We start from the raw sequence: 14347 nt of genomic DNA, 5'->3' as shown, positions 1-14347 counted from the left end.
TTTTCAAAGGGGGTGGCAGAGAGAAATTTTAACATACTACAATATTTGCACAGCACATTTCCTGAATGCAAGTCTATTGTCGCCAATACGCCATTGGTTACTTTGTGTATGCCACCACAAGAAGACTGAACAGAGGATTGATATAAATGATATCAGATTTAAATATATTAAAAACTAAAGAGTCCACACTTATCAGTGAATTTTTGTACTACACATACACCTTTTACTCATTTTTCAACATAGCCCAACTCTACTGAGGAACATCCTTGAAAAGCTTACAGTCACTCAGCTAGTCAAATATTATCCCAACTTGAATGGAACCAGATGGCTCACTATGGTATTCACAACAGCCTGCCATTGGCCGTTATAAGCCAGATAAATCCAGTACATACACTCCCACCCTATTTCCTTAACATCTGTATCTATACTGTCCTCCATCTATGCCTAGATCTTCTAAGCTGTTTCTGCCCTCCTGGCTTTTAAGCAAAAATGGGGGCTGAGTTTGCATACAATCCATTCTTGCTGCATGTCCCTCTCATATAATAGTCTTGGTTTTATCATTCTATTACTGTTCAGTAGCTAATGACTACAAATTAAGAAGTTCCTCAATGCGTAATCTTCAGCCTTTTCTTTCTACTTCTCAGTTCCAGGATGAAGAAACAATACTGGTGAGGAAAAAAACATTCTTAACTTTTATTGCCATCTCACAGACATATTAAACATGAAGATGCATTTTGCAACAATCTAATTAAACTTTGTAGACCTCTGACAAAGAACACAGTAAGAGGTAATCATAATATTGGTCACAGAAAGGCCTAAGTATTGAGGAGGACCATTAAGATTTCAGAGAGTATCTGGACCAAAAAGAGAGATCAAGACAAAAGAGAAGGATGGAGGGAATTCAATGAACAGGCTCCCCAATTCTCACTCATTAGTCAACACAAATGAGGCATGAGATGCAATGGGTAAGAGAAAGGCAGTTCTAGAAAAATCAAAGAGCATTAGCACAACCTAGGAGTAGGTAGATCATAGACCAAACTACCTGGTTACCCTACATGTGAAAGAAACACATGATGGCATAGCCTACATGGAGTAATAGAAATGTTCCACGCCCTCTCACCAACTACAATAAATTTTGTTGATATTCACAGTTTAAAAATTTGCCATCAAATTCCTCAAACTGCATGCAGCAAAGCTTCATAATGGGTTTGAATACCTGTTAATGGTTTGTCAGTGCAGGAACATTTCAATAACCACAAATCTAAGCACTTCCAGTCGATGACATAGTTTCAAGAATTAGAGATGAATTATAACAACTTTTATCATCCAACTTACAGGCAGTAGTTCTAAAATCTCTCACTGCAAAAAAAAAGAGGCTACTTTCAAAAGTACCAGTTCTAAGAGCATGCCGCAATATACAATTTTCAGCAGTTTCCTTTGTTTTGACAACAATATTCACAATCAGAATTTTGTAAAAATACCTGCAGTAAAATGTCTTCAGTTTAATATTGTCTATATTCATGAATTTATATCTGAGTTTCCTTTGTTCTCTAATTTTAAGCCAATATGCCCCTCTTGCAAAGAAATTTAATTTCATTCGCTCACTGAAGCCATGTGTCAATGACTTAAAAACAGCAAAGTGGCTTTAATTCGCGTTATGTCACCTGTGGTAACGAGCGCTGAAGACCATAACTAAAACCCGGGATAAGATGAATGGCTCTAAACAGGAGACACCATGGCAAAGACAAAAAACAGTAATAGTGTGTTTTCCACGAAAGAAACAAATGGTTTTCGATAAAAATCAACCTCTTCGCATATCTTACATTAGTAGGATCATAGTTATTCCACACTATTATAATACTGACATTAAACACTGCCATTTCCATGTCACACTCCAGCTACCACTATGCTTTTCCAGTTGGCATCAAGGACCGTCACTGCAACTGTCACAATTCTAAAATAAAAATGTACAAAGCCCTGTGAAGACTAGTTGACTGGATTCCTGACATCATATTGTGACGTAGGTATGCTCTATATTTGCCAAACCCGATTTATTAACTATAACAAATCAGTTTTTAGAGTCTACAACTACAGGCAACTCTCCAAATATTTGGGTCTCTGTCTCTGCTCTTGACACACACATACACACTTCACACACGCACTGTCCTTCGAGCCTATGTGGTTCCCAATCTTGGTGCTCTTCACACACACACTGGCCCCTCAGCCACCATGGTCCATGAACCCGATGCTCTTCACTCGCAGCCTCTGGCCTTCAGCACCCCCACTGGACACATTCTGGTTCCTCTGCTGCCACGGTCCATGAACCCGGTGCTCTCAACATGCAGCCGATCCTCACTTCTCGCTCAGTGCCACATCAGACCGCTCGATGGCTCCACACTCTTCAACTAGAGACCCCACATGACTCTCGCTACTTCTTCGCCATCAACTCTCAACTCCTATCAACTGTCTAACTTGCACTCGTGCAGGCGACCTTTTATATCTGCCGGCCCAGTCGCCGAAGGTTCCAGACCAGGATATCTGGAAGGTTTGCTTTCTTGAAGGTACAACTTCTGAAAGGTTTCCCTTCTAGTAATTTCTATCGCCCCCCCCCACCCCCGGGCTTCTGGAAGAGTCCATGGCGACCACACCTACAGTCCGCATCTGCTAGGGGAGTTAGGTGACCCTTCCCCTCCAGCGTGAGCCTTCGGCTCTTACGGAGCATACAATATACACAAACTTCAGAACTTCATACAATATACATAAACTTCAGAACTTTTGACACAAGTACAAGATCGTATTTCACATATCAATGTACATAAACTATAGATTCTGCAATACAAGTATGAAAAATAATTTTACAAATTAATATACATATACCTCAGAATTTTAAATAGAAATACAAAACTTACTTTACATATAGATTATAGATATACATAATGCTTAAAAATTTTCAGCAGAGATAAAATCATCTACAGAATAGAAAGAGTGAGTGAAGAGATAATATTTCAATGCAGGCTTGATACCTTTATATCATAATTTAGACTTTAAATTGTTGGTGGAAGATTATTAAATAACTTGATACCTGTATAGTACACTCCTTTTTTATATTTAGTAAGGTTACCATTTGCACGTAGAGATCATGTTTATGTCTTGTCTTTATATTATGTACATCTGTATTTCTTTTACATTTATCCAAGTTTTCCACCACAAATGATAGCAAGCAGAGCATAAATTCACTTGCAAGTGTAAGTACATTAAATTTACAAAATAATTTTCTACAAGAAACCCTGCCTCTGACACCTGCCATTATTCTAGTTATTTTCTTTTGCGTGTAAAAAACTTTATTACTATCTGTTGAATTTCCCCAAAGATTAATCCAAATGACACTACAGAGTGGAAGCAAGCAAAGTAAACTAGCTTTAAAGTAAATAAATAAAAAAGCACAATTTAAACCAGCATTAAAAAGATACTTAATTACACACTCCTTTTACTCTGTCGATGAATTTCTAATGTTTACAAGTAAGTCATAATTTATCTATTGTATATAATGGGTGGATTTATTTGTAACTTATCTCTACTTTATGTGAACCCTTTGTTTGTATTTTTGTGACATTTATATAATATGTATGTCTCTATTGTCATGAGTGGTACAACTGTTCTCATGGCAAAGCTTGCAGAGCTTAATTTGGGAATAATATACTCAATGCATTTCTTCCAATTTAAGGTATTGTCAACTTGTAAGCCAAGGAATTTGTTTCAACTTCCACAATTAGTTTTTCTTCAAAACCTATATTGAACCTAGGATATGTCTTGTGCTATACCTCGAATTCCATAAAATTTCAGTTTCGTTAGTAATATTTCATGGTTTACACAATCAAATGCCTTGGCTAGGTAACAAGACATTCCACCCACATGCATTTTATTGTTAAGGGCACATACAATTTCATTAGTGAAACTAAATAGAGCATTTTCTGTTGAGAGATTCTTTCTAAATCCAAATTGTTCCTCTACAAGCATGTTGTTTGAGTTTAAGAAATTATTTACTCTCTTGCACATAACTTTCTCAAAAATTTTACAAAATGTTGTCAGCAGCGAAATAAGTCAGTAGTTGGAGATGCAGGATTTTTCACTCTTTTTATATAGTGGTTTTACTTTTGAATATTTGAGTTTTTTAGGAAACATTCCTACAGCCATTGAATGATTACAAAGATAACTTAATGGAGTACTTATATAATCTACGCAAGATTTAAGTACTTTAGATGAAATTTCATCATAACCACATGAACTTTTTGATTTGAGAGAAAAAGTTATACTTTTAATTTCATTTGGTGTGGTAGAATAAGATTAATATTCGGAAATGAATTAGGAATTGTCTTAGACAAGAACTTCATTGCATCTTCGGTTTTTGGGTTATGGTTTCAATGCTGTTCATTCTTTCTACACTCGTTAAAAAGTAGGTACTAAAATAGTTAGCTATAAGTTTAGGATAATTTACTCTATCATTATTTATCATTATTGGGGGGCTTTCAATGTCTCTAGATTGTTTGCCAGTTTCCAAACAATTTTTACTACATTTTCAGACTCTACTATCAATTTATTGTAATGTATGTGTTTAGCTTCTTTAATAACTTGAGTTAAAATGTTGCAATATTTTCTATAGTGTTGCTTCAGTAGTTGGTTATTACTGGTCCTGCTATTTAGGTAAAGAGCTTGCTTATATATGCATGATGTTTTGATGCCTTTAGTTATCCAAACATTGGTTTCGGACAATTTTTTCTCTGTTCTGGTAGGAAAACTTTTTTCAAATATGCTGAAAAAGATGTTTAGAGAAGAACTGAACTTCGAATCCATATCACCACCATTGAGTAATAATTCTCTATCTTCACAATGAGATGTTGAATAAATTCATTTAAAGTGATTTCATTCATCATGCTAGTTACCTTCTTATCATTGTGAAAGTTAGAAATAAGGTTTATGTTTTTTATAACTAATAGCTGAGCATCATGATCAGATAGCCCATTTATTACTGGTTTAATGGAAATGTATTCTAACCTATAAATATCTACAAAAATATTATCGATGGCAGAGTTGGAGCTATTTTGAATTCTTGTGGGTAAACTAACTATAGGTGTAAGATTAAACGTTGCTAAAAGATAATTTAGACATTGCTTATAGCAGCTTTCAGACAGATAGTCAATATTTATATCCCCACAGATGACAAATTTCATTTTCGGTTTTAAAGGCAGTCCATATTGCTGTTAACTCGTTAATAAATGTTTCAAAGTCACCTGTTGGTGCTCTGTGTATCAACATTAAGCGTGTTACACATACATTTCCAATCAGTCCTATTGTGAAGATTGTAACATGCGTTAAAACCATGAACTGAAGTAGCTAAATATTTCGAAACGCGTGATTCCAGTAAAGTTCTTTCACTTCTCTGAATGGTATGTGTATCATATGTCTGTACAATACCCACAATATTTATGCATAAACGTACTCTGTCATCTTTGTCCAGGCCACATATATTAGAATACGGCGCCTAGTGCAATTATGACGCTGCTGTTGAGTGATGTGGCAATCCGGGGGGTAGCAACTCAGCTTTGACAAACATTGACGATACATTACTTGACTAAAATCCTAACCTAGTCATCAGCCTTCGGAGACCAACAAAGTTAACCATCAATGCAGTCAATGTTTCGCGATGTTCTCTCCTTCATTGTCCACAGCCCCCACCACTCCAAAGCCACATGGGCACAAAACACCGCATAAATTTAACTATCAATTAACAAATCTTGGCATAAGTTGCAATGTCTGAAAAATAACCGAATGACAATGGAAGAAGTACACTGCTTACCTCAAGTCCCTTACAGCAAGAAATTTTCTGATTTAATACCTGGCACCAAACTAACAACTTCATGCCATGGAACCGCGTCCCTTCCACAATGGCACAGCTGAACTTCTATTCGCTAAGATTCACATTTTGTCGCACTCCAAAGACTATGAGATACTACAAATTATTCTTCCGTACCATCAAATGATTCAGTTTCTCTGATTTTCGCCACGGTGACATCTACTAGTAATCTCGTGAAGTACGTGTTGTGAAGAATTTTTAAAATCGCTGGTGGTATAGAAGAACGATACTAGTGCACAAGTCCTGTAGTTCAAAATCAAGCGGATTCTTGTAAAATGCAAGTCTATGTGGATTCCTAAATATCAGGAAATGACATTTGCAATTTACACGTTCTTAAAATTACGCATAACTTTAATATCCTCCTTACTTAGTTCTGTACAACTTAAAACCTTTTAAAATCTTCACATTCTTAACTGAACAGTTTCTTAACTAAAACTAATTATCTACAATAGCAAACTGTTTGCCAGATTCTAGTGTTTTCACTGATTGGTTTGGCACTCTTTATTGTTTGTTACCCACAGCCCATGAAAGAACATGTCAGTAAACTTGTACTGTAAGGATGATTGATTAGTATATTTTGCCTATTTTCATGCTATGAGGTATGGAGTAATTTTTTGGGGTAATTCATCAAACAGCAAAAAGATATTCACTTTACAAAAGATAATTATTAGATTAATGTCTGGTGTAAAATCTATGAATTCACGTAGAAGTCTATTTAAGAGATTAGAGATCTTAGCTCCTCCTTGTGAATACATATGCTCATTAATGAACTTTATTGTAAATAACCAAGTACTTTTTCAAACTAATTCTGCTGTACATAGTGACAACACAAGGAATAAGAATCAGCTTTATAGACAAGTTGCCAACCTCTCATGCTTTCAGAAGAGTGCATATTATGCAGGAATCAAAATTTTCAACAGTCTACCATCAAATCTCACAAGTCTTGTGAATAAAAAGGCGCAATTTAATGTAGCATTAAAAATATACTTAATCACACACTCCTTTTACTCTGTCAATGAATTTAGGTTGTTTACAAATAAGTGATAAATTATCTTGTGTGTGTAATGGGTAGATCTAATTGTAACTTATCATTACATTAGGTGAACCCTTTGTTTGTATTATGTGAAATTTATATAATAGTATGAATTGTACTTGACAATATGTATTGTATTGTGACGTAGGTTGGAACACCCTTTATTGTCAACCCTGATTTATTAACGTTAAATCAAATCAGTTTATAGAGGTCTACATTTACAGGCAACTCTCCTCTACAACAGTATCTGGGTCTCTGCTCTTGACATGCACACGCACTGTCCTTCGAGCCTATCTCTTCTCGAGCTTGGCGCTCTTCACACACACACGTCGGCCCGTAGCACCCCATTGGACACACTCTGGCTCCTCAGCCACAACGGTCCACGAACCCGGTGCTCTTAACTCGCAGCCTCCGGCCCTCAGCACCCCACTGGACACGCTGGCCCCTCTGCCACCACGGTCCACAAACCCGGTGCTCTCAACATGCAGCCTTCAGCCTATAGCACCCCACTGGACACACGCTGGCTCCTCAGCCGCCATGGTCCACGAACCCGGTGCTTCTCACACGCTGCAGACCCCTTCTTGTTCAGCGCCACACCAGACCGCTTGATGGCTCCACACACTTGACTCACATCACTCTTATCAACAACTCGCTCCTCTCACTTATCAACAGTCTCCACTCCTTTCAACAACTTATCCACTCGCGCTCGGGCAGGCGACCTTTTTATATTCGGCGGCCGAGCAGGAAGTCTGGAAGGTACGCTTCCTGGAAAGCACGACTTCTGGTAGTTTCTACCATCCCTCGGGAGGGGAATACGGCGTCTAGAGCATTCCATGGCTGCCACACCTACAGTCAACATCTGCTAGCCAGGGAGGGGTGTCAAGTGGCCCTTCCCCTCCAGCGCGAGTCTTTGGCTCTTATGACACCACGTTACAGTATTATTATTATGACTTTTTCCACATCATGTTGTCATCTGACTATCTTATGGATCTATGGAATGTAATAGAATATGTATATATGTACATAATGAGCAGGTAGCTTCATAATTTGTACTTTTCACCAAACATTATTTTGGTTAACATCGGAAGCAGGATGGGCATTGTACAGGGTAGGTGAGAAATGTCTACAAATATGTACACTTAAAGGGAAGAGACACTCAGGAGAATGAACACAGATGGGAGGATAGTTTGAAAACGGATCTTAAAGGAACAGGGTGTATGGATGTGGACTTAATTCATGTGTTTCAGTAAACAGTCAAGTGGTGAACTCCTGTGAACAAGGTGGTGCACATTTGGATTTGTAAAAGGAGGGGTATTTTCAGACTGGCTGAGCAACTATTACTTACTCATTAAGGTATCTGCTCCATGGAGTTACTGAAGTTTGATTCCCAGTGAAAAATGTACCAGGTTATATATGTAGTAATTCATTCTGCTATTATGTACTCTAAGTATTCATACTTAAAATTATGTTGTTTACATAGTGTTTTATTAATGTGGTACACACGTTCCTGTCATATATATAGCAATTTCATCATTTAGCATAAAGCTCATTAATTAGTAGGGGGATGGTAATTTATGACAGATACACAAGAAAATGGAAAGAAAAAAAAATGGCAAAATCTCAGTTCTAAGCCATCTACATGTTAAATTAACACCAGAGAAACAACTTAAAGTCTTAGTCAGCCCTCACAGTTTGTACTATCAAGATGATCAATCAGAAGTGACAGAAATTCATACAAGATTTTGTTAAGAAAACCTCAAGGGAAAGAAATGTATATATATTGCAGAATGGTATTGAAACAGAACTCTTTAGAGAACTAAGTTGTGGTAGAGATGTAAACAGGCTCAGGATAAGATCCAATGTGGGATTCTGTGATGAAGATATCTTATTTGGACAGTTATAGAATTTATTGTTGAAATGATGTGTACTGTTTTTCATAACATGGAGATGTTTATTATGTACTGAGATATATAAAGGCTGAATTGTTGTAGATAAGTGTTTGAAAAGGAATTCCCTCCCTAAACTAGTAATACAACTGTTATGAAAAAATATTTCTAATGAGAAGTTTTCTATGGTTCATCTTTCACTAATGACTAATCATCATCTTCTACTTTTTATGTAGGTGAGTGAAGGTAAACTTCTGCAGCTGTAATTCCATTAAGTTGGTATTCAGACAAAGTGCAGATTACAGTTTGTGTACCATGATGAACTGAACACAGGAATGCCAACAGAATCAGAAGAAAGCATAATTATTTGTTGTAATGTGATATCAAACTTCTTTCATATATTGTTCTTTATTTAACCTTTATAACTTGGCAACACTCAATCAGTAATGAGTGTCATGGGAGGACCCACACCATTGTCTGAAATTTCAGTGGGTATGCTGTTTATATAAAGGGGTTTACATTTCTTTTCAGTTTCATGTGTCATGCAAATTATCTAGTGTGCATTCATTCACTGACTGTTCTCTCATCAGTGTGTAGTATACTGAAATTACAAATAAAATTCTGGAAGTCTTTAAGCTAAATATATGACATTTGGATACTATGAATAATGATTTATAGACAAAATTTCTTGTTAAATACTTCCTTCATTTTAGAGGTTAGTAGCTATTACAAAATATTAACTATGCAGATAACTATCAAGAAAAGTATAAGTTTCTATGTATAATGCCCATGATCCAGAAGTTTTAGAAAACTTAGAAGCACTGCATCACTGTTATGTTTACAAAGAACATAAAGTGAGTATCATACATGATTTATGATCTATAATTATGCCACATTTAATGTTAAGTTTCTAGCAGGAATATTGATAGTTACTGATATCAAATGGATTTACATAACTGCCATGATATCATTTTGTGTTTTATGAAAAAACCAACTTATCAGCACGACACATTTTATTTAAACCAACTTGAAATGTTGCTAGTATCATTCTGACATAAGATCATGCTGTTGATAATTTGGTAATGTTGATGTTAGAGAATCAGCAGTAACAAAGTAAAGTATACTCCACTGGAATGTCAATGATGTCAAGTTTAAAGTGTAATAAATCCATTAGTTGGTTTTAAAGCTATTAGGGAAGAAAGATGCATTATGACACACAGGTAAAATGATACTGTAAGTAATTTAAGAAAACATTAGCAATTCTTTGTCATATTTCTCTTTTCTCATAATTGTATATAACATGGTATATATCCGATCCTTTTAACAGTATATATTTATTCAAAATGTTTTAACTTACAATTTTATTGGGTATGTACATAGAAAACAAATACATTGCACACACGTGTGATGCACATTACCTTCATTCAGTAATAGCATAATTTCTAAAAAAGGATATTTAGAAAGAATGTCTCACAAGTCTGTTAGCAATTTATGTGCAAGGTTCAACCTGTAGTTGGAAAGGCCTGTCTTTATCTTTCATAAAATTTGTAACGATACATTATCTTGGGCAGAAGATCAAGAGTTGAGGTTATAGTCTGTGTGAAATTTATCACTTGATCACAGAATAATATGCCAGTGGTTAATAAAATACTTCGTAGACTTTTACATTTCACACATTACTATCTTTCTGCATAATTTAATTTTGAAATTCCTTAACAAAAGTTTCAAAATTACTAACTTTATAATGTTGGTAATTTACAATAGCTGAAAATGTCTGCTTTTTAACCGTTAAAAGGAAAAGGTTGTGTGTTTATTGACTTTTCTTAGCACATTCACAACTACTGTATATGTTGCAAAACTTGCCATGTCAATTTCTCTGAATATAACATCATGAGAACAGAATGGATTTACACAAAACTTGATATTGGTTAGCTTTACTACAATTTGTTGTCAGTGCACAGCAAATCTGGCCAAGACAGCAACAATAACAATCACTTTATATGAAGACCTACATGCTTTTCTGCACATGAAAGTGAGTGGGAAATCCCTACTTGGAGAATAACCTGGTCAGTCACAAAGGTCAAAAGTCAGATCCTGCACAATACATCAGAATTGTAAACATATGTGTACATTTTCTAACTTGCTGATATTTAAAGAATAAATGTAAAATTTTCTCTTTATTATAGCTTAGGATATAATTATTCTGTCAAGATATGCATTACCCAACATAAGATTTTTCTTGTCTGCATTATTTCACATTATGGTAAAGGTATGTTGGTTTCTTGCATATACTTCCAAGCATACTCATGTTTCATTTTAAGATGTGCTCACCTGGTGATTATGAAATCTGATATTGGAGATCTACATTAAAAGCTTTATGGAAGATTTCATTCTGGCCCACATTAGTCCAATATAAACATAACTTTATATGAAGCCCAAACGGAACATAGACTTTATTAATGCTACCACATTTAATGTGAACCTGTCTTTAGTGTAATGTGTATTTAAAAAGAAAATATAAATTAAAGCAATTTGTCTGTGAGAAGTGTCCTTCAGATCATTGCTAAGTAGCAATTAACGAAGTCTCTGGCAGTAGATTCATAAACTGCCAGTGGACATAATCCTTAGCTAATTCCATCCATTTCCCATTCTCATAACCTTTTTCCTTAACATTCATCAGAATGTTATGCAACTTTGCTATCAACATAATATGGCCTGCACAACATTCGGCTTCCACAACGATTTTTTTCTGGCCCAGGGGTGATCAACTCAGCTGCACCTACACCCCTCAAAAATCATCTTTCAAAATTAATGAAGTATAATAAAACTTGATGGTGTTTAAATAAGTACAGATGAAATTACACTTTTTTCATGCCTCTCTTCATTGTTTTTATTTAAATTTACATACAGGTAATATAAGACTGCAGCATGAAACACTTGCAGTTTACATTTTAACCCACAAGTACTTTAAGTTGTGCAGACCATCAGATTTGCAACAGCAGATCTGTACCTACAGTAAATTTATGTTAAGACCTACTTGCAAAGAATTCACATGAAAACATTCCATGTAGTACACATTTGTTTCTAAGACTGCTTCATATTATACAGAAATGTTGGAATGACAAAAGAGTGTGGCAGTAAAACTTTAAACAAGATAATTCAACTATGATTTAAAAAGAATGTATTCAATCAAGTATAAATTTATCATGATATAAATCCTTGTGATTACAGATGAGTAATTAAAATTACCCATGTCTCTTGTTTCTTGCAGTCTCTTACTGAACAAAGCCATATTATTACATGCAGGCTTTTGAACATGTAAAGCATTTGTTTACAATTACAATTATATTCTGTAACAACTAAGAGCTGAAACTGGGAAAGGCCTCCTTATTTTAGGTTATATTCTGCAACATTAATATAAGAATTCAGTACAAGGCTGTAAAGTATTTCAGTAATTTAATTTCAAATGTGCACAAGTTAACTTTTGATCCATACTCATAACTTGTTCTCTTTAATTTTGACATAATGGCAAATTTCTATTTACTTCCTGTTTGATAACATTATTTACAGTGCAGTTACAAAGATACATATATTAAAAAAAAACATAATCAAGCTCCATTTAGGGATGAAATGCAGTAAAATAATTGTTGTTAGAAATTTTCTCATATAATTTTGGGTTTCCCTGAAACAACAAACTCTAGAAGTGGTCATGTGATTTACTTTCATCCTAATATACACCTGCTCCGATTTAGTGGTGCATTTCATGGTAAAATTAGCACTGGTGTGGTCTACTGTCATTGTCAGATATCCCCTGTGCATATGCGATACTTTTATCATTTACATAACAGAGTTTATTATCAATAAATAAATAAATAGCAGGGCACTTGAAATGTCCCCATTTGAATGAAGAAAATGTATGAGGACAGAATCTATACCAGAATTCAGGATAGTAACTTGTAGATGAGGAGCCAACTGTTTAGAACACACATTTTCTCCATATCAAGAGAAAGTTAATTGAAACAGCTGCAGAGGATGGTATGTGGAGAGTAAAAGTATTAGTATGAGACAGGTACAATACAAGGAATTATAAGATCCAGTGTTGGGTTGGATCATAATGCAGCACCAAACATCACAAAAGATTCTTCTCCCACAGAATTTTCCAAACTCTTTCTCACAAAGTTTGTGGTCACAATTTGGTGGAAGATTCACATCTGTACTACCATCATTATAACATCCTACAAGCAACTAGCAGCCTGGCATTGCAGGGTAATACAGGTGATGAGAGAAAATTTTCTAATATGCTGATTCTCTAAATGGGACACAAGAATAGGATTTCAATAAAGAACAAAAAATGGACATCTTTCTTGTGTAAATTAATTATTGAAAACCTACTTTTTCTCAATTAGCATTTTGCTGATAACTCAACTGCCCCTTGGTCCAGCCACAATCGGTGTAGAGCAGAATTAGGATCATTTGTGTCTGTACCTACATTTTTTCAATGCATCAGAGAAACACAAGTTAATGTACGAATTCAGCTACTCATCAAGGAATACATATGACATGAGGACTTACACAGCAAAGCAGAGGAGGAAGAGATCATAGCAATATGCAGCATTATGCTGGAAAGACAAGAGACACAGGCATATCACACACATCTACGGCTGATGGGAATTCTTTACATGAATCATGGAATGCTCTGAAGCCCCAAGTATTGTAAAACTATGCCAAACAAGTGACAGGATGGCTAAATTTCTGACAAGAGTCACAGAACTTCAAGTCAACAAAAATACCTTTTCCTTGTCATAAATTATTTTCTAATACAGAAGGCTTATAAACTTGCAATTCAGAGGGAATATTTCATGATCATGTCCACGCAGTGGAAGCCATGGCTGTACAATGCGTTCACATTTTCCAGTAACCTAACTCCCTGGTAGTAGAACTCAGGTCCAAAACCGAAACACGAAAGCCTGTCACCACACACACAATCCTGGACCAACTTCATCCATTTTCCATCTTGACAGCCCACCTCCCTAAGACCCATCTTAATAGTGTCCTCCCATCTCCTTCTTCGTCTGCCAGTGGTCATTATCCAGAAGGATTTCCTGCCAAAACTGTGTATGCACTTCTTGAATCCATCCTCCATGTGCTAGGTGACCTGTACAATTCATGCATCTCCTCATTATGTAATATTCTAAATTCCCCACTTATTTCATCCTTTCTAGCTCAAAACATCTTCCTGAACAGCCTGTTTTCAAACAGTTGTAATCTACTTTCTTCCTTCAAGGCTAGAGACCATGTCTCACAACCATACAAGACAATGGGGAAATTTATTGTTTTATATAGCCCGATCTTTAGTGTTTTGGATAGCAAACATAATGATAGTTTTTGAACACAACAAAAGCATTTCCTGAATGTATTCTCCGCTTAATTTCATCATGGACCTCATTTCTATTTGTTATTGTTGTTCCCAGATACTTAAATTTTGAAACATTTTCAAATATGTCACTTTTAATTGTT

The 14347-nt window shown here is 35.5% G+C and overlaps 2 long non-coding RNA genes across 4 annotated transcripts in view; one reads left to right on the top strand and one right to left on the bottom strand.

Moving 5' to 3' along the window:
• Positions 1-5996, bottom strand: part of LOC110832533 (uncharacterized) — a 97935-nt gene extending 91939 nt beyond the window's left edge. For all 3 annotated transcript variants that reach the window (XR_015535393.1, XR_015535394.1, XR_015535395.1), the window contains exon 1: positions 5855-5996. This is a non-coding gene — a long non-coding RNA (uncharacterized LOC110832533). The remainder of the gene's footprint in view (positions 1-5854) is intronic.
• Positions 5997-6107: 111 nt separating this feature from the next.
• On the top strand, positions 6108-11375 carry LOC147873745 (uncharacterized). The gene is made up of 2 exons (XR_015535398.1): positions 6108-6188; positions 7169-11375. It is a non-coding gene; the product is annotated as an uncharacterized LOC147873745 (long non-coding RNA).
• Positions 11376-14347: the final 2972 nt, after the last annotated feature.

This window comes from Zootermopsis nevadensis, unplaced genomic scaffold (genome assembly GCF_977971745.1).
Source record: "Zootermopsis nevadensis isolate Lab colony 2312 unplaced genomic scaffold, Znev_1.0 Znev_ptg000016l, whole genome shotgun sequence".
NCBI classification, from domain to species: Eukaryota; Metazoa; Arthropoda; class Insecta; order Blattodea; family Termopsidae; genus Zootermopsis; species Zootermopsis nevadensis.
The sequence above is the reverse complement of the archived record's forward strand: the minus strand, read 5'-3'. Positions and strand labels throughout refer to the sequence as shown.